This window comes from Sinohyriopsis cumingii, chromosome 1 (assembly GCF_028554795.1).
Source record: "Sinohyriopsis cumingii isolate HCF-2022 chromosome 1, ASM2855479v2, whole genome shotgun sequence".
In the NCBI taxonomy this organism is placed as follows: domain Eukaryota; kingdom Metazoa; phylum Mollusca; class Bivalvia; order Unionida; family Unionidae; genus Sinohyriopsis; species Sinohyriopsis cumingii.
In genome coordinates this window covers 49,112,611-49,135,147 of record NC_142961.1, presented here as the reverse complement: position 1 = coordinate 49,135,147, position 22,537 = coordinate 49,112,611, and the positions used below count along the sequence as shown (strand labels likewise).

At 34.3% G+C, this 22,537-nt stretch overlaps 1 protein-coding gene across 2 annotated transcripts in view; it reads left to right on the top strand.

Annotated features, from left to right (window-relative positions):
* LOC149806837 (uncharacterized) overlaps window positions 1–5,986 on the top strand; it is a 41,107-nt gene extending 35,121 nt beyond the window's left edge. For both annotated transcript variants that reach the window (XM_089958317.1, XM_089958323.1), the window contains exon 4: window positions 1,684–5,986. The gene's annotated coding sequence lies outside the window, so the exon portion shown is untranslated. The remainder of the gene's footprint in view (window positions 1–1,683) is intronic.
* Window positions 5,987–22,537: the final 16,551 nt, after the last annotated feature.

Sequence of the window (22,537 nt, the reverse complement as noted above, 5' to 3'; positions counted from 1 at the left end):
ATTCACAGTTGCACATGTCTTAAAGGTTGCATCTATTATGCATTCACTTGCTTTATACAGCAACAGATTACAAATCCTTGGCACCAAATAGGCTTGTTGATTTTGTGTTTTGGTTATTTCAGGCATTGTGGAGAGCATCAGTGTTCCATGAACACGTCGGTTGGTTGGTTGGTTCATGTTATTTTTCACCTCCCTAAGGCACTTGCTTAGTACAGTTTTTACTGTAATTTGATGAACAGGAAAGTTTAAACAAGATAAATTCACATCATAAACTGTTTTAATACAACTATTGAAACTGTCACTATTATTGGGGATCCTGTCCCGGCTGAAACTCTACATAGTTATTACTTCGGTGAACTTGTGTGTCCCTCCATCCATCCACATCATTGATTAGTCTCAAAGTTAACACTTGGAATTTGTTAAACAGTAGGCGGGAATAAGAAAAGGGAGAGCATCTTGTTACGTTGATTAATACATTCAAGGACAGAGCTGCCTGTCATTTGGATTTGGCAGAGTTATTATGAATAGTTATGTAAAATTGGACATTTTTAATTACATGGAAGAAAGTCTGGAAAGATATAATATAGAGTTTGCTATGTGGTCACATTTAGGGAGAAAAGCACGAGTATGAATAATTGGTACATAAAATATAGTTTCTTAGTGTTAACAACAAAATGCAGAAAACATGATGTTGTTGTTGTTGTTGTTGTGGGGTTTAACGCCATTTTTCAGCACGATAGGCTATACATGGCGGCCAGTATTAATGATGGAGGAAGAACCCAGAAAACATGAACATATAAACTAAATTGTAAATAATTAAAAAATGATGACAGAGGTAAATATGAAAAGAAGATACAGATAATTCAAGAGGAAGACTAACGTTTATATTTAGGACTGTTCACGTAAAACATACTTGAGATCCAGGGAAGGCACATTCAACTTTAATTAGTCACCCAAAGATGTATGGTTTATTTGTTGTTGAGTTTTCATATAAAATCTATAAGTAATCAGAGTACCCTGGCATATATTTTCAAAACGAAATTGCCATTCCTGGTTAAGATGTATGTTTAAATGGATCAGCCGTTCTTGTTTTGTCAAAATATATTAAAGGAACGCATTGTTCCTCGAATTGGATAAATGTGTACAACATTTATCCTCGTTGGCATTTATCAATTGTTACTGACTATAGATTTTGTAGACTTATATTAAGATGCAATATTGCTGTATAGAAGTTTCTTGTGTTTAACAAACACGTTATCTATTCCAGACAGGCTGCCTAGATAAGTATGTTTATGTGTTTGCATCTGCGCCTGCAAAATAACTTTGCAGAGTAGTAAAAGTTTCAATGTAGAAGCAAAAGGGATACGTGATGAAGATTTTAACATGAATCTCACAAGTCTTGTACAAATTCACTGACAATCTTTTTCGTGAGAAGTGCTGCTTGTACCAATATTCAAATGTGCCTTGTTCATGTTTTTCCCGATAAAACCCACGCAGGTCAACCCATTTAATCGGCCTTGGTGTGTCCTTGCGGAAGGCAATTGGCACTAATTTCTTTGGCAAGATATAGCCACTCTAGTGTTGCAAGTGTAATTTCAATCCAGCCAACAGCATCTAAGATTAACTGATGGGAAGAGACATTATTTGGGTATATTGCTGACAATATCTATATTTCCATTTCAGTACAACAGCTAGCAAAGGGAAGAATCCGTCATCAAATAGAAAAATTAAAAAGGCCGTACGCAAAATTAGAAAATGAACGCTTCATTTGTATCCAGCATATGGAACATGATGCGCAATATAGATTTGGGAATACTTTGAACATTGGCAAATGGAGTACCATCTCTACGCTGCAGTATTTGTGCTAATTATGTCGACTGTCCCTTCATGTGCATTGACATACCTTGTGAAAAAGATGTAAATAATTGGCGTCATTTAGTTTCATGTGTATTTGTGCCACGTTGGTATCATTTCTTGTAATATGATTCTTTTTGTCTGTCAAATTTGGAAGCACTTTTAATTTGCCTAGGGGTGTTGAAGACATGCTTTCATTTTCATGCAGAGGTAAAATATAAACAAATAAGTTTTATGTAATTAGGTGCTGCGATTATTTAAGTAAAGACCGTTTACGCAAACCAATCTTTTGGGATGATGTGCCATTTGGCACAGCTAAGGTTGCGGAAATGATAAACAATTGTGTCACATAATTGTTTAGACCATACATTCAGAAACTGCGATAAATGTTCAGTGTTAGTTGTAGTGAAATCTGAAGTTTAATACAACGCTAGTCGCATCCTTGTTTTGAAGGGGAGAGTGGTAATTTTCTTTTGAAAAATTGTTGTGGCCAATTTGGTGGAAAATATACAGATTTAGACAAAGTAACATATTTCTTTTTCAGTCATTTGAGATTATTCTTTCATTGTCAAATATGTAATATTTAGTCAGTCAGATCTAGGGGTATAGTATTAGAACAAAATATGTCAGGCATACACAATGGTTGGTAAACAGTACTCAAATGTCTATGTAAGTTTTCAAAATGGAGTTTGTGTAGACATAAAATTTGCTTTGGTGTGTTCATGTTTTATGTTTCATTATAATTAAAGACCATTTTATGATGTTGTTTAAAATTAACCTTGTGTTTGTTTTTTGGAGCCTTTGAGAGAGAGAGAGAGAGAGAGAGAGAGCAATTTAATTGCATGACAAATCCAAGAAACATTACATTGATAATCGGTGACTGTATATTAGCATTCTTCCATCATGTTCTTAAGGATAGTAAAATAAATCATGTAATTGTAACTGTTTACTGTGCTAATGTGCATATATTGTAAGCATCATCACAATAGTTTTCAGGAAATCAACATAAGCTTCAACCAAAGTTTCAAAAATGTTTAGTTGGTGCAACAAAATGCATGATATATTGTAGTTTAATTGATATTTCAGCTTGAAATCTAAGATGATCTAATGTACATCATATAATATGACTCGGCCTGTGTGTTATGGCATTTCTGGATCTTGCTGTTCACAATTGGTTCCTTGCTGTGTAAAATTAAATATAGTTGTGTGTAAAAACTGAATATTTATATTGTTGCATTTAGGATTGGTTTGTATCGGAAACTTAGACCTGCCCGTATTGTTTCATGTCTTATTGTCATAAGCTTATGGATTCAAATTCCCGTCCCCACTTTATCGTATTTTGTACTGTATATTCTCAGCTATAAATCAAACACAAATGCAGACAGCAAATGCACGATCTGCCATTGCTTTATTCGATGGCAGATCTTGGTCTGGGCAATCTGCAGTTGGACTCTACATATATGCTATTATACACTGTACCTGCATTGTAAGATGCACAAGAAATAAACTGAGCAGTTGTACATCAGTGTCTATTCTAGGAAACACGATTATCATTAATTTTTCAATCATCAAGATAAACAAAATAAGTAAAAATGCATGCATTATGTTTGAAAGCCATACTGTGTTTACGTAATTCATCTCCTCTATATTTAGACCATGCTCTACTCCACCCTACGTTTTAAATCTGGAAGGAAGGAAAGTGGATATTTCCGCCAAAATTTTCATTGCATGAATAGTCCCAGATATTCGTTACTAAAAATAAAGAGCCTAGTTGGTTCATTAATTCCATATCTATAATGTTGCCGAAACCAGCACTTGGATTCGCAGCTATATTTTCTCTCTAAGAGTTTTGCATTTTTCATACCTCAGGTTCAGCAACGGCTTTGTGAGCATGGGGTGGGGGTATATATTTATAAATTGTTCATGCTGCTTTTATAATAGGGGAGGTAGAAATCTCGCCGATTACTGGCAACAGAAGAAAATGTCGTCGGAGGATCATTAATAAGGAGTTAAAGCTTGATTATTATGTATTCAAACCGTGACATTTATGAGGATTGATCATTTTTGTTGCGATAGAAAGAAAAATATTTTTGGGTCTGAAAGTTTACCTTTATCCACTTTCTCAATAAGTTCTGCATTCCTGAATGTATTTTTCAGAAGGTGGCTTGACGGCGTTAAGCAGACTTTCCATAATATTTTTAATTTTCTGTTAGTGTGTTTCTAGGCAGAAGGATCTGCACAATTTTTTTTCAACGTTTTCTACTTTTGGAGCAGGTCCTTAACTAGAAACTTTCAGAGTGTGGTTGAAATAAAACTCGTCAAAGTAATGTTAAGGAAGTACAGACAATGATATATTCAATCCACATTGTACCTGTTCTCTAAACCCAGTTCCAACAATACGCAAATTCTTGCTCTGATTTCTCTCGATGAAGTTCCTAAAGACTTCATTTCTGGGTCGAAATGATCCATACAGACACAATCGCAGTGAAGCTTCTATGTAAAAATTGATTAACGAGGTGTTAGGACCCATACCTATACACAAGATTAAATCCCATTAGCCTGGTTATTCATATCGTCAGTATCCATAAGGACACCCCTATTTCAATGATTGAACTCAGTGTACTCCTATAATACTTTTTTTGAGGTCAAACATAACCCAGGGTAAAATTATCAAAGAACGACCCATGCCAAAATCATTTCTAACCCAGGGTAAAATTATCAAAGAACGACCCATGCAAAATCATTTCTAACCTAGGGTAAAATTATCAAAGAACGACCCATGCCAAAATCATTTCTAACCCAGGGTAAAATTATCAAAGAACGACCCATGCCAAAATCATTTCTAACCTAGGGTAAAATTATCAAAGAACGACCCATGCCAAAATCATTTCTAACCCAGGGTAAAATTATCAAAGAACGACCCATGCCAAAATCATTTCTAACGGTGGACCTTTCGGTCCTTATATGAGCTTAAGGAGTAATCTCCTTGTGGTCTTTGTTATTCATAACCACATATTTAGAAGCCCCTACCCCCACCATTTATTAGGCCCTATAGCTGGAAATCGGATCCACGAATTTTCTTCAAATTTTTTCAACTCTTGGAATATATGCCTGACTAGGAATTGTCAAATAGAGATTCAAATAAAAATTCTCTAAGAAAGAGTTAACGCACTGCAAAGTTTGGATATAACAGGTCCTCACAAAACGAGTTTAAAATTACCTGTATCCGTAAAGACCCTTATATTTTGTTATGAATCTATATTAACTTACTCAATACTTGTTTAGGTGACAAAGATATATCTAGGGTCAAAATATCAGTGAATGATCCATGTCAAAATCGTTTTAGGGTGCACGGTAGGGTCAATATATGGACTTAAGTGGTAATCTCCTTGTTGATTCTGTTATACATAACCATACTGTTATGTATATCTATACTTTTTAAAAACTCCTGATATATGATTTTAGTTAATTTTCGTAATTTTTATTCATGGTTGTAAACTGTATACAATATCTTTTGTAATAAATTTGTGCACGTGACCTTGCTGTTTTAAGAACGCAAATGACGCAGGATCTATAAATAGATGCTTACAGATATGTTGACAATAATTATAACAATAAGACTGAATGGAGCCATTGGCTTAATTTCTCATTGGCTGATGGGGTTCTGTCATTTACGGAAAAATTTGATAACTTTTCATTGGTTGGTCTGGGTCACTTGAATAGGCAAAATCACCGTTAAATGAGTAGTGTATTATGTAACGTGGAGTCTATTGAGAGATACAGTTGCAATAGACGATGTCTATAAGGAGATAATTAAGCAATCAGATTCATCGGATTTTGGAGTCAGTCATACTTCTTGTGTTCCTGTTCTAAAGTCTGCAGACGTGTTTTATGTTTTACTTAGATATTATTCGCGAGGAAAAATATTTGTTTGGAGTGTTCAGTGGAAACAGAAAATGCTCATTTTGGACTGTAATATTATTCTGGAACTGTGATAAAGTATTCGAGGGAATTCTGCAAATTGGCCATCTTGACGACTTCACGGTTCTTAGAGGACATTTCCGGTGTTGAAATTTATGAGGAACATTCTGTTCATTTAGGACTTTCATAGACCTTTATAAGGATTCGTTTGGATTTATTTCATAATAATGTAAGTTCATCTTACATTTTCATTTATGACTTTGATAATTAAATTGCTTGTTAAGTTACACAATACTTGTTGGTTTTGCTTCTTTCTGTTACTTGGTCTGTGACCTTAGAGTCAAAACAATATGTTTAGCTCCCTATTCCTCCACATTGGCTCGATGAATCTTCTTTGTACTTGTCCAACTGTTTGATTCGACTCCTAACTAGTAACTGCCAAGGAAGCATTGACATAAAAATCATTTAACTATGAAACGTTGATAGAATCTACCCACATTGTACGTGTGTTTCATACCCGGTATCCATAAGCTGTCTCCTCTTGTTTCGGTTATTCCTCTCCACAAAATTTGTAAAGAATTTTTTTTTTGTGTCTGACAAATGTTCCTAAAGTTAAAATCTCAAAGAAAGGTCCATGTAAGAATTCTAAGGGGATGTTACGGCTCAAAGGGACCTTCCTATTTCTCCGATTGCTCAGAAAGAACTTCCTCAATAATTCTTTTAGGGGTCAAACATATTCCGAAGTAAAAAATATATAAGATCGATCAATGTTAAAATAATGTCTAGGGGTGCACTGTATGATCAATATATAGACTTCAGTAGTAACCTCCTTCTGCGCTTTCTGACACCTACCATATATTTAGCTCTCTATTTCTCGAAATCGACTCGACGAACTTTCTTTGAACCTTTCCGAGTGTCGAGTAGATACCTTTCAAGTATGTCCGACGAAGCGTTGCATTCAAAATCCTCTAAGTAGGGATTCAGATAGTACAATATGTTCATATAATCGATCCACTTTGTACTTCTATTTCATATGTTTTATCCCTAATCTGCCCTTATTTCAGTCATTCCTCTTCACGAAATTCGTCGACTTCTTTTGTGGGTCGAAAATATCCCTAGAGGTAAAATCTCAAATAAAGGTAATTGTAAAACTTATTTAAGGAGGGTATGCTAAGGCTCCCATGTATACGTAAGTTTTAATCCCCTGCCGGCCTGTGTTATCTATAAACAGACCACCATCCCCCACCCACCATATATTTAGAAGCTATTTCTCGAAATCTGCTTACATATCACGAACTAGGAACTCTCAAAGAGAGGTGAAATTAAAATCCTATAAATAGGGGTTCATTTATTACAAACTGCTGTTAGAGTCGATTCATACTGTACCTGCATTATATACCAGGTACCCATAAGTCCGCCCCCTTATTTCTCAGGAAATTAGACAAGACTTTTCTGAGTAGGGTGGTCAAAGGGTCCATGTAAAAAGTTTCTAACGAGGGAATGTTATTGCTCATATGTTTAGGTAAGTTTTAATTACCTTAAGGACTGTGTCATACATTCTATATGTTTAGCCCCCTATTTCTCTAAGGCAGATTAATACATTTCTTTCCAAGCTATGCTTCTGGTAGAAAAGATCCCTGACTTGGAACTAACAAACAGGGGATTCAAATCAAGACTCCCAAAGCATGGTTTGCGTTTTGCAAAGTTTGGATAGCAGGTGGCCAGTGTTGTACAGTAAGGAATTACTAAAGTTATCAATTAAGTAATTGATTACTTGAAATAAAAAACTTTAATTGTAATCCGTTCCCTAAGAAAAGGTAATCAGTCATTGTATCTGATTACAAATTCTGTAAAGCAATGCAAGTTATAATTAATTTTAAATTACAATTACTGTTTGCCATAGTTACAACTAGCAACTTAGAAACATAACAGCACAGTTAGAATAACGCAGAAAAAGACAACAACAAAAAAACTGTTTGCAAATCTTCTGAAATTAGTTTCACAATATTGTATTCAATGTGTTACTCTAAAACATTAGTTCAAAGAACATTGTTCTGCACAAAACGTGAATTAACTAATGAGAACTATGAGTTGTTACAGACTGAGCAAATATAAATTGTACTCTAATTTCCCGGATAAAAAGGTAATTGTAGACTAACTGCATTGTATATCAACTACTACAATGTTTTTCATAGTAATTGTAATTTTAATTCTTAACCTTTACAACAGTAATCTTTACATCACTGATGTACCAGTAAGAACACTCGTTTGCAAATAGTTTGCCCCAATCAGACCAACGACCATGCACTCACAAGACTCTAAATTCACACTTGAATTTGTTTTTTGATTCATTTTTTACGATCATATGATATCCCAGCACGAGTTTCTATGCCACTGATTGGTAATTTGATGCCATGTGCTATAAAATATGGCCCAAAACCGGTAATACATATCAGACAAATAAGCGATAAATTCTAACAAAGCTTTAAACAGAAACGTAGATAATGTAACACGCAATGGTTGGGGTTAAAATAAATCACTACTAATCGAATACAACTTAACTTCTATGAGGTCGATGTTTCTTCTATTTCCAAGGACCTCAAGACAACATTGTCAAATTAAATGGTCTTAAAGGCGCAAATGCCACAAATAATTTTCCTGATCAACGAATGACTTTACATTTACGAATGATTTCCCACTTGCTTATCTTACCGAATATCTTTCCAACATCGATTATCCAAAATCAAATGAAAAAAGCACTAAATTCTGACAAAACTATAGACAGAGTTGTAAATACAAACAGCACATACCCTGTATTTGCTAAAATACAAATAACACATACTCTAGATTTCGTACAATACGTTTTGGCAAGGCTTCTATGCGCTCGTTTCTTCACTGATCGATACCAATACAATTTTTCAACAAACCAATATGGTGGCATATATTATAAGCATTAGATATGGCAGTGCTTTTAGAGAAAGTTTCTGAGGCATTTTTGCTTTAGTAGTGGATCAGTCATGGTCTATATAGTTCAGTTTTGTCATGCAATGAATCTAATTGGATAAGGAATACTTTCATAAAATTTGGCATTATTTATTGATGCTTACCTAACATTTTGCCCTGAGTAAAAATAGATAAACAAGTAAATTCTACCTTCCAATAAAAGTAACAGTGTGTATATTCATGTACATGTACCAGCCGGTGAATCATAAAAACCACTTGTTCAATTACTCGCTGGCTTCCTGTCGAACAAAAATTTACAAAAAATACCCACATTGCAAAACAAATTTTAATTTTTATTGATGTGAAAATGTCACACTAACAAAATTCAAGAAATCAACATTCTCGTCACCACACCCATGTAGGCGTCACGCACCATAGCGAGAGAATATCTCTATGACTGACAATAACGTCTTTCTGACAAGACCCCGCCTTAACAAAACAGTTCGCAACACGATTTCTGAAAACATTACGCTCCGGTGGCCGTAGTGGTTAGAGCGTCCACCTCGTATGCCGAGTCATACAAAAGACGTATAAAAATGGTACTAGCAGCTTCCTCGCCTAGTGCACAGCATTGAGAGGTTAGTGTTTGGACTGGTCGGCCTGGTGTCATGATAATGTGACTGGGTGGGACATGATGCTACATCTCTGTGGCATGATGCTCCAGTGCTAGACATCACTATAAACTGCCACACTGCAGACATCATAGCGATATGGCTGAAAAATTGGTAAAGCTACGTTAAAAATCCAAATCACACACATTAAGATAATTCGGAGCAAAAGAATTTCAATACAACTTATGTCAGAGATAGATTTCAGGATTGGTATGAAGTGTAAAACGCGAACATGTATCTAATGTATATTTGTTTATAACTTCTTTAACATTACGGTGAGTGGGATTAGAATCAGTGCTGTAAAGACCTTTAAAATATACTGTGTTATCGTATTTATGGATGGATGTTCAACGTGGTATATTTCTTACTATCAATATTTCGCCAATGAGGTCAACAGTCAAGGCCACTGCGATTGTTATCAGTAATCATTCGTTTTCTTTGCAAACAATGTAGTAGAGATAACCGCTGCAGATGAAAGTAGCTGGTCTTTTTAAAGGCACTAAATGAATGCAACGTGTCTTTCTATGTAAAAACTCATCATGTGTCGGAGAGTCGATACCGTTGTTTTCACGAATTAGAATAGTCAAGGATCATTGACACACATTTACTCACCAGTAAGGTCATTACTTTATGTAGCTGTGCATTAGACTCTGCATAAGAAACAATCTGTCATAAAATAAATATTGCTTTTCACGCTTGATTAATTGATCCCTTCCCCATGAGTGAAATCTGTCTATCCACTATCGTATGGCCAAAATTTCCAATAGACTGCTGACTTATTCGATTGTCAGCAGGGCATAAATAGCTACATAACACAGTGGCCTGGAACAAGTTCCATCATTTCATAAGCGCCATGTTACAGAGGAGTTTAAGAACTCGCAGTCACAACTAAGAAAATCTATATTTTCCACCAAAGAGAGCACAGTAATTTTTCAAAAGTAAATTATCCCCACCCCTTCAAATGGATGCGTATAGGGTTGTATGAAACATATTTCACTGCTAACATGCCAGTCAAAAATGTAGAGTTCGCTATCTACAGCTGACACAGACACAGAATCGAAACATTTATCACAATATCTGAATTTATGGTCTACATATTTACAGAAGGCATGACACAGTTAATTTATTATTTCCTCAGCCTTAGCTGTGCCAAATGGAACATCATCACAAAAGGTTGGTTTGCGTAAATTGTCTTTACTTTTATCATTGCAGCACCTAATTATGAAAATCTTATGTATATTAACTGAAACTAGAAGACTGACTCCGCTAGACATTTGTTTAATTATGAACGAATATGTTTGATGTAAAGAACTTTAATAAAAAATTTAAGACACAATGCAAGGATCAGGATGAGGGTCAACAAGTTAAGTTCCAGAACATTCTAAGTTGTAAGACCAGGTATTTTACTTCAATGTTAGTAAAATACCTGGCCAACATCATGTAGACCATGTTTTCTGAGGGGAATACCAATGTCCAGAACTCAAATCCAAGTAAACATGTTATCCTACAAGTGATATTTATCTTAATATTCATCTACAATCACAGGCAAAAATTAGCTACTGTATGTAATATATTGTTTACAAGAAAGAAAGATTAGCCAGATAGGCCAGAAAAACTCCTACTCTCAATTATGGACAAGGTTCATTCACACGACACAAATTAAATATACATAGCATGATGCTATGGTATTATTTAAAATACGATATTACATAATCAGCATGATTAGTTATTCTTTTCGAAACGTTGAAATTGAACATTTTAAAGAACACGTGTTCATTGTTTTGAATTTAACCGGTCTAAATAGTTTTCACATTTGCTCAAATAAAAGTATAAAACAGGGAAGCTCTGCATCACTGTCATCTAGGAATACACTATGTATGTGTAACTTTTGAAAGCTATAAATTTAACCTATTGTGGTGAACTATGTTGTCTTACAAAATATGTTTCATGTTTTATTTCTTTCAATTGCAAAGTGCACTCAGTGGTAAAGTTTGAAGAACAAAGCATGCGTAAATAGAACATGTTAATTCATTGCACTTTTCTCTACTGATTACTTTGACAGAGCATCCTTCTTGCAAATGTTGAGATGTCTTCTTATCATGGTTTTGAGAATATATCACTGAGTACGACATATATAATTTTATCGGATACAAATAAGTATCTATCGCACTATATTTCAGCTTGATTTCCCTGCCTACGCTTTTATTTTCCTAATTCAAGAACATGCATTGTTATTATCATTCATTTCTTTATCTAAATAAGTAACTTAGTAATGCAAGATCGGCGGATGCTGTACCCGTTATGCTCCTAAAATTGTAGTCCTTGTAACACAAAAGTCTTAAAATTATTGAGTCACATCTACACCACTAGATCTGAAGTAACATCTATTGAAAATAGAAAAATATTGGCATAAACGAAGTAGTAATGGAATTTATAAGACTTTTAATGTTCAAATGTCTTTGGCATTATATTGTATCATTTGTATCCGATGCAACGTACTGTGTTTGTTATTCTTTGCTGGGGGTATCGTTTATTAATATAATTTCTTTCACGAGTACAGTTAGTCGACGTTCTAAAAGTACAAGATATGATCTTCGGTAAGAATGACTAAGATGAAGAAATTGCAGAGAAACAATACTCACCTGGCAACATTCAAAAGGTTCTTCCGCATGTTTGAGGCAGTTTCGAATTTCTTGATTTCTTTCAGAGACGAATCTCACAGTTATAAGGTAGAAAAGAAAAAAAATAGTCACTTAGTTCATCCAAAATTAAAATATATTATACATCTACCCAACGAAAGTATTTATTAATTTCCTTATTTTACAATTTGATTAGAAAGTATAAAATAAAGCTATCAATTCAAATGAACAAACTCTGTACCTAGTTTTTATGCCACAGCAGTCATGGTCTGTGCTGTATACAGTAGGACCTTTGAACTTAGTCACGCTCTACATCAGTTTAAAAAAGAATTGTCGTTTTGGTCTACTTAAACTTGAAATTTAGAATCCTATTGAGAATGAATGAGCGTGGATTTTGTTTCTCTGTTGATCTAACTATATTTTGTTTTCCTGATCATGATGGATTTCATTATTGGGTCAATTCAGTGCAGTAAGAAAAATGAATTTCCGCTAGAAATGTAGGCTACTCGAAATTCGAGTACAGTTTCGGTGTGTATCAGATTTTGCCGAAAATGTCGGTCGGATTTGAAGAACTAACTACGAAAGTACATTTTGAGGAAATTCAAGATCTATAAAGTTAAATGTAAGTATATTTATTGTGATGTATATTTGATTTAATTTAATTGTTTGTTTGTTAGTTCAAAATTCTTTTTATTCCATTACATGCTATTGTAATGTAATTCTTTTAAAACTGGAATTAGACACTTTCCAGAAATTAGTTTGACCTGACTGGTTTTTCGTAAACACCTAATATTAAATCTTTGCATCTTAATGCTGACCTAGTTCAAGATCTTGATTCAGAATCAGTAAACAACTTCTTTTTAATTTTTTTAATTCATTCTTAATGTGGGATTTATTAGTGAAATCGAGGCTGTACTGGGAGTACGTGATATTAGACATGTAAATAGCTTCTTTCTTGTTCTAGAAAGTGATCACATGGCCCTCATACGGGAATCTGTTTTGCGTCTTAAATTAGTGTATATCGTTTTCTATATAGATTTTTTCAATTGGGCTTTTAAACACTTGGGCGTTAAGGTGTTTTTTTCTTGTGACCACTTTGAGTTGAAATTCTATTTTATGGAATTATGAATTCGTTTCCCGGGGAATAATTAAGTGCTCATACATAATTCTCGGACAAAGACATTTATTGAAATTTTATTTAGAATCGAAACACCGGAATACCATGTTCTGTGGTTCAAAAAAGAACTTTTGACAAATCAGTACTACACTGACTATAACATACGTCATCGCCTTCCATTTTTGGATTTCGTCGGGACTTTAACTCAAATTCATTAGAACTTTTTATTACTAGGACTTCTAATTTTTAATTCTTAGATTATTCTTGGATTTATTTTGGATTTGATTCTTAAATCCGTAAGTTATTTTCCTCATTTTTACCTTGTTTATCTAGGGAAATAAATTATTTGTTAAATTTTACAAAGCTAATTGTCCTCACTTTTTTCTTGTTACTGTTTATGAGAGCATCAACACGTAACATTATTACCATTCTTATTACCAGCTAAAGAAAACGTGTATGCACTGTCACTTGCATCTCGCTGTTGGAGGGACCCCTGTTATGACCAGTATGATACAGTGTGTCTTCGATCGCTAGCCGAACATTGTATCAAAACAGTTACACGAAGAAAATTGAAAAGCAGCTGTTGTGTGGCGCTCCATTTACCTAGCGGAAATAATACTTTTTCATCATCTTGGATTATTGGATCTGAGGCTATTAGTTTCCTTTCAAAACCTTGAGTTACATTTTTTTTCGAATATAATATTTTGACATGACAATAAAGTCGGTGATGCCACGATGGTACATTACGATGGTTTATCGCAAATCGTGTGACGTGGTGTCAGAAAAAAATAGACAAAAACAACAACAATAAAGAAAAATTATGGTTTAGAAGAATCTGGTAATAATGTGTCAGAATAATTACTACTTGATACACATATCTGATCTATGCTACTATTTACTACTGGGTACATACATATGATGTATGACACTATTTACTAATGGGTACATACATATGATGTACGACACTATATACTACTGGGTACATTCCATCACATATGTCAATATTTACTACTGGGTACATACATATGATGTATGACACTGTTTACTAATGGGTACATACATATGATGTACGACACTATATACTACTGGGTACATTCCATCACATATGTCAATATTTACTACTGGGTACATACATATGATGTATGACACTATTTACTAATGGGTACATACATATGATGTATGACACTATTTACTACTGGGTACATACATATGATGTATGACACTATTTAGTACTGGGTACATACATATGATGTATGACACTATTTAGTACTGGGTACATCCAACACATACGTCCAGATTTACTACTGCGTACATACATATGATGTATGACACAATTTACTAATGGGTACATACATATGATGTATGACACTATTTACTACTGGGTACATACATATGATGTATGACACTATTTAGTACTGGGTACATCCAACACATACGTCCAGATTTACTACTGCGTACATACATATGATGTATGACACAATTTACTATTGGGTAAATCCAACATATTTGTCAATATTTACTACTGGGTACATAATATGATGTATGACACTATATACTACAGGGTACATTTCATCACATATGGCACTATTTACTACTGGGTACATACATATAATGCATGACACTATTTACTACTGGGTACATCCATCTCATACGTCAATATTTACTATTTAGTACTGGGTACATCCATCACATATGTCAATATTCACTACTGGGTACATACATACGATGTAAGACACTATTTACTACTTGGTACATCCATCACAAATGTCAATATTTGCTACTGGGTATATACATATGATGTATGACACCTTATACTATTGGGTAATTAGATCTGGCGCATGGCTACCTGGTAACTGAACCAGATATAAACTGAATGTGAGGATTTTCTATAGGCTTCTATATGACCCAGGTTAATTTACATGTACACGTTGATAGCTCTATAAATTTGTGACAGAATCTCGAAGAGCTTGTACGCATCAGTAGATTTGTAGTGTCGGAAGAGATCCCTGGAAACATCAAAGCATATATCCCAAATATGTTTCTTCAGTAGGTACTCCGAAATATTTTCGAGCTCTTAAAGAAGTAACCCAAACTCCTTTGAAATAAAATCCACCAACAATAATTCTTTTAAAATATATTAAAAATCCATTGGAATGGATACCTATAGAACATATTTTCACTAATTTCAGTGTATGAAGTGAATTCAGTTGTGAGTAGCTTAAACAAAATATATTGTATAATACGTCGGCAGATCAAAGTCTAGTATTCGTTCTACTTATAATTTCATATGAACAGAACAGACTTAAATCTGCCAGAGATCTATGCAAATACATATTAGGGTCCACGATGATAAAAGCTGGGTGTTAATCACACAAGAAAGAACAAAACGAGATATTATAAAATTTAATAAATGCAAAGATGGAATGATCATCAATTTTTTCTTCTTCTTAAACGAAATATTATACACACGAGAGCACTCTGCCAAACAATCGATTTATTAAACCAGAGGTAGCTTAGCTGTTAAAGCGTAGGACTCATAACTGATTTAAATAACTCTAACGATATAATTTTACTGGACCTCTAAGTCTAAATTTCAAATGATGGGAAGAAATGAAATTCGCTATTTACTTTTAAGTCGACTTATTGTCTAGAAATTGATGCAAAAATAATATAAATAATATTTTAGAAGTTGCCTAAACTCAAATTAGCCATATCAGCGCATTATTGGACGGTTTTCTGTGCCTTGACAGATTTCCGAATTTCCTTAAAGATGTGCAGATTGAGAAGTGTTTACATGCTTAACTATTAATGGAAAGGGAGATAAATCCCAAAGAATTTAAGACCCAAAATATTGTGGTTTTTTCGAAGTAAACATTTGATGCCCAGTCTGTCTGATATTCCATACCTCATCAGGTAAGTAAAACATATATTTTACACTCATTTAAATTTTTTAAAAATATCCTTGTCACCCGAAAGCATAAGTCCAGATATTTTGCCATCGATGTGTGTTCTGTTATGTATATTTGATTTAATTTATATCTGATTTAATTGCAATTTTTAAAATCTTTTTATTTTTTAATTTCATTATATGCCAAAATAATGTAGTTCTGTTTATTAGGCACTCGATACTTTTCCAGAAAATAGTTTGATCTTGACTGTTCATTTTAGTAAGCATATAATTGAAAAAGAATTCCAGAATTTATTTACAGCTTGTGCAGTTACCAGAGCTATGGCAAAGAAAGCTCTTGAGAATGATGTTGATAAGGAAATTATTCTTTTAGCTGACACATTTATTGGTCAGGCTTTTGATGAGGTCACTTTCACTCATTGTTTGGATCAATCAGAAGGTATTGATCACAGTGATCCTCTTTTAACTACTCAGTTTATTTATTCTAATCAGGGTGACCAACGACAATCACTTGTCGCCGAACACGAACAAGATTCTGAAATCTCCTGTTTGTTTCAAAGGGCCATTAGTGAAAGTGAAGCTACTGAAGTTCCTGTCTGTTATTTCATTAACAATGGAATTCTTATGAGACCTCCCAAGCCGAGGTACCTGCTGATGACAAATGGTCAGTGAACTATCAAATTGTAGTTCCAAAACCTTACAAACAGGAAATACTTAGTCTGGCCCATGAAACTCCATTGGCTGGTCATTTAGGGATTAATACAACTTATCACAAGATATTGACTAAAAAATCAAAAGTGATGTTGGTAAATACTGTAAATATTGTCATACCTGTCAAATGGTAGGAAAACCAAATCAGAAAATACCTAAGGCTCATCTACAAACATATTCATTCCTTTGACGAACCATTTAGTAGAATTATGGTAGATTGTGTTGGTCCCTTACCTAAGATCAAGTCAGGTAACCAATACCTGTTGACCATTATGTGTACGTCAACAAGGTTTCCAGAGGCAATTCCTTTCAGGAATATTAAAGCTTTGATAAAGTAATTTGTACTCAATTTGGCCTTCCCAAATCTGTTCAATCGGGTCAAGGGTCAAATTTTTGGTCTGGAACTTTCCAGTCTATTATACTTGGAAGTTGGCATTCAGCAATTCAAGTCAGAAGTGAAATTATGGTTAGACAGAAATTTAATGGAGATAATTTTTGAGTTTGGTAATAATGGAGTTTTGTCTCTCTTGCTCATTCTTCAAAAGTTTCTGCAGATTTATATTACGGCCCTTACAAAGTTAAGAAGAAAATTAATGAGCTAAGTGATAATATTAGTGCTCCTGGGATCTAAATAATTATAGGAGTCCCAGTATATTGAAAGAGATAGGCATCTTAAACATGCAATTAATCTAGTTTTACCTGTCCCAGTCAGTGAAGATTTAACTGAAGGAATATCATCGGATTCTACTGACATTGGAGTGACAAGTCCTTGGAATTCAGAAATTATGAAATATCTAGACCAGAATCTTTCACATTTGCAAGAGCAAGAAAGAAATGAACTTAATTATTATTTGAATAAGAGCACTTATTTCCAGATGTTCCAACAAGAACAAACAAAATTTTCCATGACGTTGAAACTGTAAATTCCAAACCTGTGAAACAACACCCGTACAAGATGAACCCTCTCAAACGGGAGTACTCAAAAGAAGAAATTCAATATTTGCAGGAGGATGATTTTATAGAGCCCAGTAAAAGTGACTGGAGTTCACCATACATACTTGTTCCAAAACCAGATAAAACGTTCTGTATGTGTACTGACTATATGAAGGTGAATAGTGTGACAAGAACAGATTCATTCCCATTACCAAGAATCGATGACTGTATTGATAAGATCGGGAATGCCAAGTATGTCACCAAATTTGACCTTCTGAAAGGATTTTGGCAAATTCCACTAACGGAAAGAGCAAAGGAAATGTCGGCATTCGTGACTCCAGATGGACTTTAACAATAGAAAGTTATGCCGTTTGGGATGAAAGGGCCACCAAGTATATTTCAACGTCTCATGAATATGATTACCTCTGGTCTAGACAATTGTGATGCTTATATCGATGATGTCATGAAAGAACATTTAGCTACAATTCGGAAATTCTTTGACAGACTCACTGATGCATGTTTGACAATTAATTTATCTAAAAGTGACTTCTGCCGTGCTAGTGTAACTTTTCTAGGACATATCGTGGGACATAGACAAGTTAAACCTATAGATGCTAAGGTCAAGGCTATCTCTGAATTTCCCGTGCCTGTTAATAAATAGCAACTGATGCGCTTTTTAGGTATGGCCGGATACTATCGAAAATTTGTGTTCCAATGTTTCTATTATTGCTGAACCCCTGACAAATTTATTGAGTAAGAAAAACAAGTTCCTCTGGACTGAAAAATGTCAGGAGGCTTTTTGACAAGTTAAAAGCTATACTTAAAAGCGTGCCAGTTCTTACAGCTCCAGATTTCAGCCAATCATTTAAATTGTCTGTTGATGCAAGTGATGTTGGTGTTGGAGATGTTTTGATTCAAGAAGATGAAAATTGTATCGATCATCCAGTGTGCTATTTTTCTAAGACATTAAATAAACATCAATGAAATTACTCAGCAATCGAGAAGAAATGCTTGGCTTTGATATTGACATTACAACATTTTGAAGCATACCATAGTTCAGCTTCTTCTTCGATTATTGTGTTTAGCAACCACAACCCCCTTGCTTTCATCGGCAAGTATAAAAACTTAAAAAAAGACTATTAAAGTAGAGTTTATTGTTACAGGAATATAATCTTGACACCAGGCACATCAAGGGAAAAGATAATTTAATAGCAGACGTACTTTCCCGTGTATAACAATGTATTATTTCACGTACACTGTGTGTAATTTATAAGAGATGTTTAACCTCATGCATAATAAGTCGGTGGTAAAAGAAAGCTTTATTAGATAAATATTTCTTTTTCTTTTTAGGAGAAGTGTTATGTATATTGGATTGAATTTATATCTGATTTAATTTTAAGTTTTAAAATCTTTTTATTTTTTATTTTCATTATATGCCAACAAATGTAGTTCTGTTTATTAGGAACTCTATACTTTTCAAGAAAATAGTTTGACATTGACGTTTCATTTTAGTAAACGCATAAGGCTGACCTGGTTCCAGACTTTAATTCAAAATTAGTAACAGTCATGTCAACAAGTTTTTTTAAAATTTATATTTATTGTGGGAATGATAAGAGTGAGATCGAGGCTGTATCGAATACGTGACCGTAGGTTTGTAAATAGCTTTTGGAGAAGCAAACAACTTTTTCTCAGAGTAAACTGTTTGGTTCCTGTCAGGGCCATGCTGAGAATACGTGATGTAAACATGATCACATGACCCTTATTCGGGTATCTGTTTTATGTAAAATTCAAGTTTTTAACCATTGTTTCGAGAAATAATCGCTGTCGGGCTTCTAAACGCTGGGACGTAAAGGTGTTTCTTTTATTGTGTCAGTTTGGAACTGTAGACAACCACACTATACAGGATACAGTATACTTCATCGCCTTCCGTCTTGGATTCTTCGTCGAGACTCGAACTTGAATTCATTAGAACATTTCATTATTAGGACTTCTAAAATATTATTCGTGGACTATTCTTGGATTATTTTTGGATTTGATTCTTAAAACCGTAAGTTCATATTTTTTAAATACATTTTTACAGTATTTTTTCAGGCAAATAAATAAATATTTTAATTTTTCAAAGCTTGTTGTTTTCACACTTTCTTGTGTTACTGTTTATTCCAGCCTAAACACGTAACATAAGAGCTCAAAGTGTCTTTTCGTTCGTCCATGGGTTCACTGTAAAACATATGAATCATGCATAGTGTACAACGTCAAGTAACATAAACCTCTACTTTCAATGCACACAAAAGATCGCAAAAATTATGCATCAAGTAGACATATATCATTCCATCCAACAAAATACTTATGGACAGAATGTTTAAAGTCTATGTAAAGTTAACGGATAGTTGTTCATGTAATTACAAGTTTGTATCGGCTAGCGTGGGTACGTGGGAAAGCCTGCCAGTAGCTTCTCGTGGGTCGGTGGTTCTTCCCTGGGTTTGCCAGGTTTCTTCCTCCACCAGTTATACTGGCCGCCATGTATAGCCTATCTTGTGCTGAAAAATGGCGTTAAACCCTAGAACAACAACAACAACAAGAAGTTTGTAATGATATTACCGTATATACTGACATGAAACTCCGACCTAACTTCAAACAACATAGAAATTAATCTGCTGTTGCACAACGCACCGGCAGGTCAGAGTCGATGTTGCTTGTTCTACTGATTAGTCCGAGCAGATGTGGGGGTGCATGATGTTACGGCAGATCTGCATCTACGTTGTTTTCAGTTACATATGCCTTATAAGCCAATACAAACGCTATCATCTAAATTGTAGTCCCGTTCATTTCAGTAATTTAATGAAAGAGTTATTAACATAAAAATAATCTTCAAAATGTTTCTAAATCGCAATTGTATGGCCCATCATCAGTTCAAAAGCATATCTATGTAATTAACGACAGAAAACTGCAACTGACCTCGATTCAAGCTTCTTATTGATGTACTTATTCTCCCAAGATGACAATAATTAAATATTGAGTTGGTAAGGGATTCATGAATGGAAGAAAATTTGATGTCGTCTGAAAAAATAAAGCTTGTGTAATACAAACCTCGAACAAAAGCATTTCGAAAAATTGATTACGAGGGGTTAGGGTCTATGCTTACCTTCCCCATCGTCTGGCACAGCTAGAAGTTTTTCCGCAGACGTTTTGTCTGCATTACCTAGATATAGCAGGCTTTGTAGAGCGACACTGTTTTTAATGAAATCGAAATATAACTACAGCAAATGGGCAATATTTAGAGTTTTCTCTCGTCTTTGATTAAGTTTTAGTCCTTCATTTCACTTTTCGACTAAATCTCATTGAAAATCATCAACGGGTCTTGGCGAGTATTGTCTATCTCCGTCCTATCGGTGAGTATTGTCTATCCCCGTCCTATCGGTGAGTATTGTCTATCCCCGTCCTATCGGTGAGTATTGTCTATCCCCGTCCTATCGGTGAGTATTGTCTATCCCCGTCCTATCGGTGAGTATTGTCTATCCCTGTCCTATCTCCCACATCACTTAGTCCCCACCTATCTTCCACACCACTTAAACAAGATACATAAATGTTAGACATTTTGCTATTTTTTGCACTTAATTATGTAGAAAACAATAGAGTTACTATTTTATTCATAATCTGGGGCGAAAGAAAAAAAAATGCCCCACCCTCCTTTGCTGGTAATAATTATTCCCGATTATATTTAAAAGAGAACACATAATACCTGGCACAGATGTTTGTTCAGTGCAATATATCAGAGCATATATTATACCCGTCTGCTACGACATTATCTCCCGTGCTACCAGAAATACTGCCAAGAATATTGTAAGCACTAGTTCAAAGCTCAACTGCAAGACCACTGTTTCCACTTGAAATATGTTTTCTGCCCATCTCAGAAAGATCTTGGATTTATTTTTGGTGCTGTTCACCTGATATACAGAAACAATACACAGTGGTAATGCTCAGATAGCAAAAAGGCAATTACGTTACCGATAAAACCGTAGACAACTTTCAAGAAATTTACCCTGCCATCATAAGAAGTCTTGTACATTAATAAGAACTACCACATGACGTTACTACTGTGTAATTTTGCATTTTGTAAACCTGAAAGTAAACATACAACAATAAGATGTTAAGATAAAGTCGCCATTGCGTACAAATAAGTATTGTACTTGCCTCTAGTGCGTATGAAAAAGAAATAGTTTTATATCAATAATATACAACCCGTGTTAGGGGTCTGAGACTCTATCTATGGTTGAATATGATAACGAAGTCTCTGTTTGTAGATCGATCAATATCAAAATTATTCGCTTACGTATACCAGACATTGTTATAAGTGTTGTGTTTTTCACTTCTGCTTTAATTTCAAACTCACGGAAAAGGTTGAAGGTAATAAAATCTTTCTTTAAGCAACAAAAATAAAAATATCCCTCTAGGAAATGTCCACCTCATCACCAATAGTATTTAAAACAAGAATCAACAGAAATTCGCCATTTATATATTGATTCATGAATTCAAAACTTTTATGTAAATTATATTTTTAAAATTGCATTGCTACTTGATTCAAAATTATGCAATATATGTATTAATTTTAGGCAGAGGCAAAGTCATCAATTGCTTACATTTTTATGTTCTGTAAACCAATTTATTTCAAGAAATAAAAACAACACAGTAATGAGATATCTAACAAATATAAATCGTTGTTCAAACTAAAGTACAAAATGTCAGTCTGAGTGCAAAAGAAAGAGGTAAACGTTTCATGAGAGAGAGGCTTGATGATTTTTTTGTAATTATGTAAAGACTGATGTAATTCTCTATCTATCTA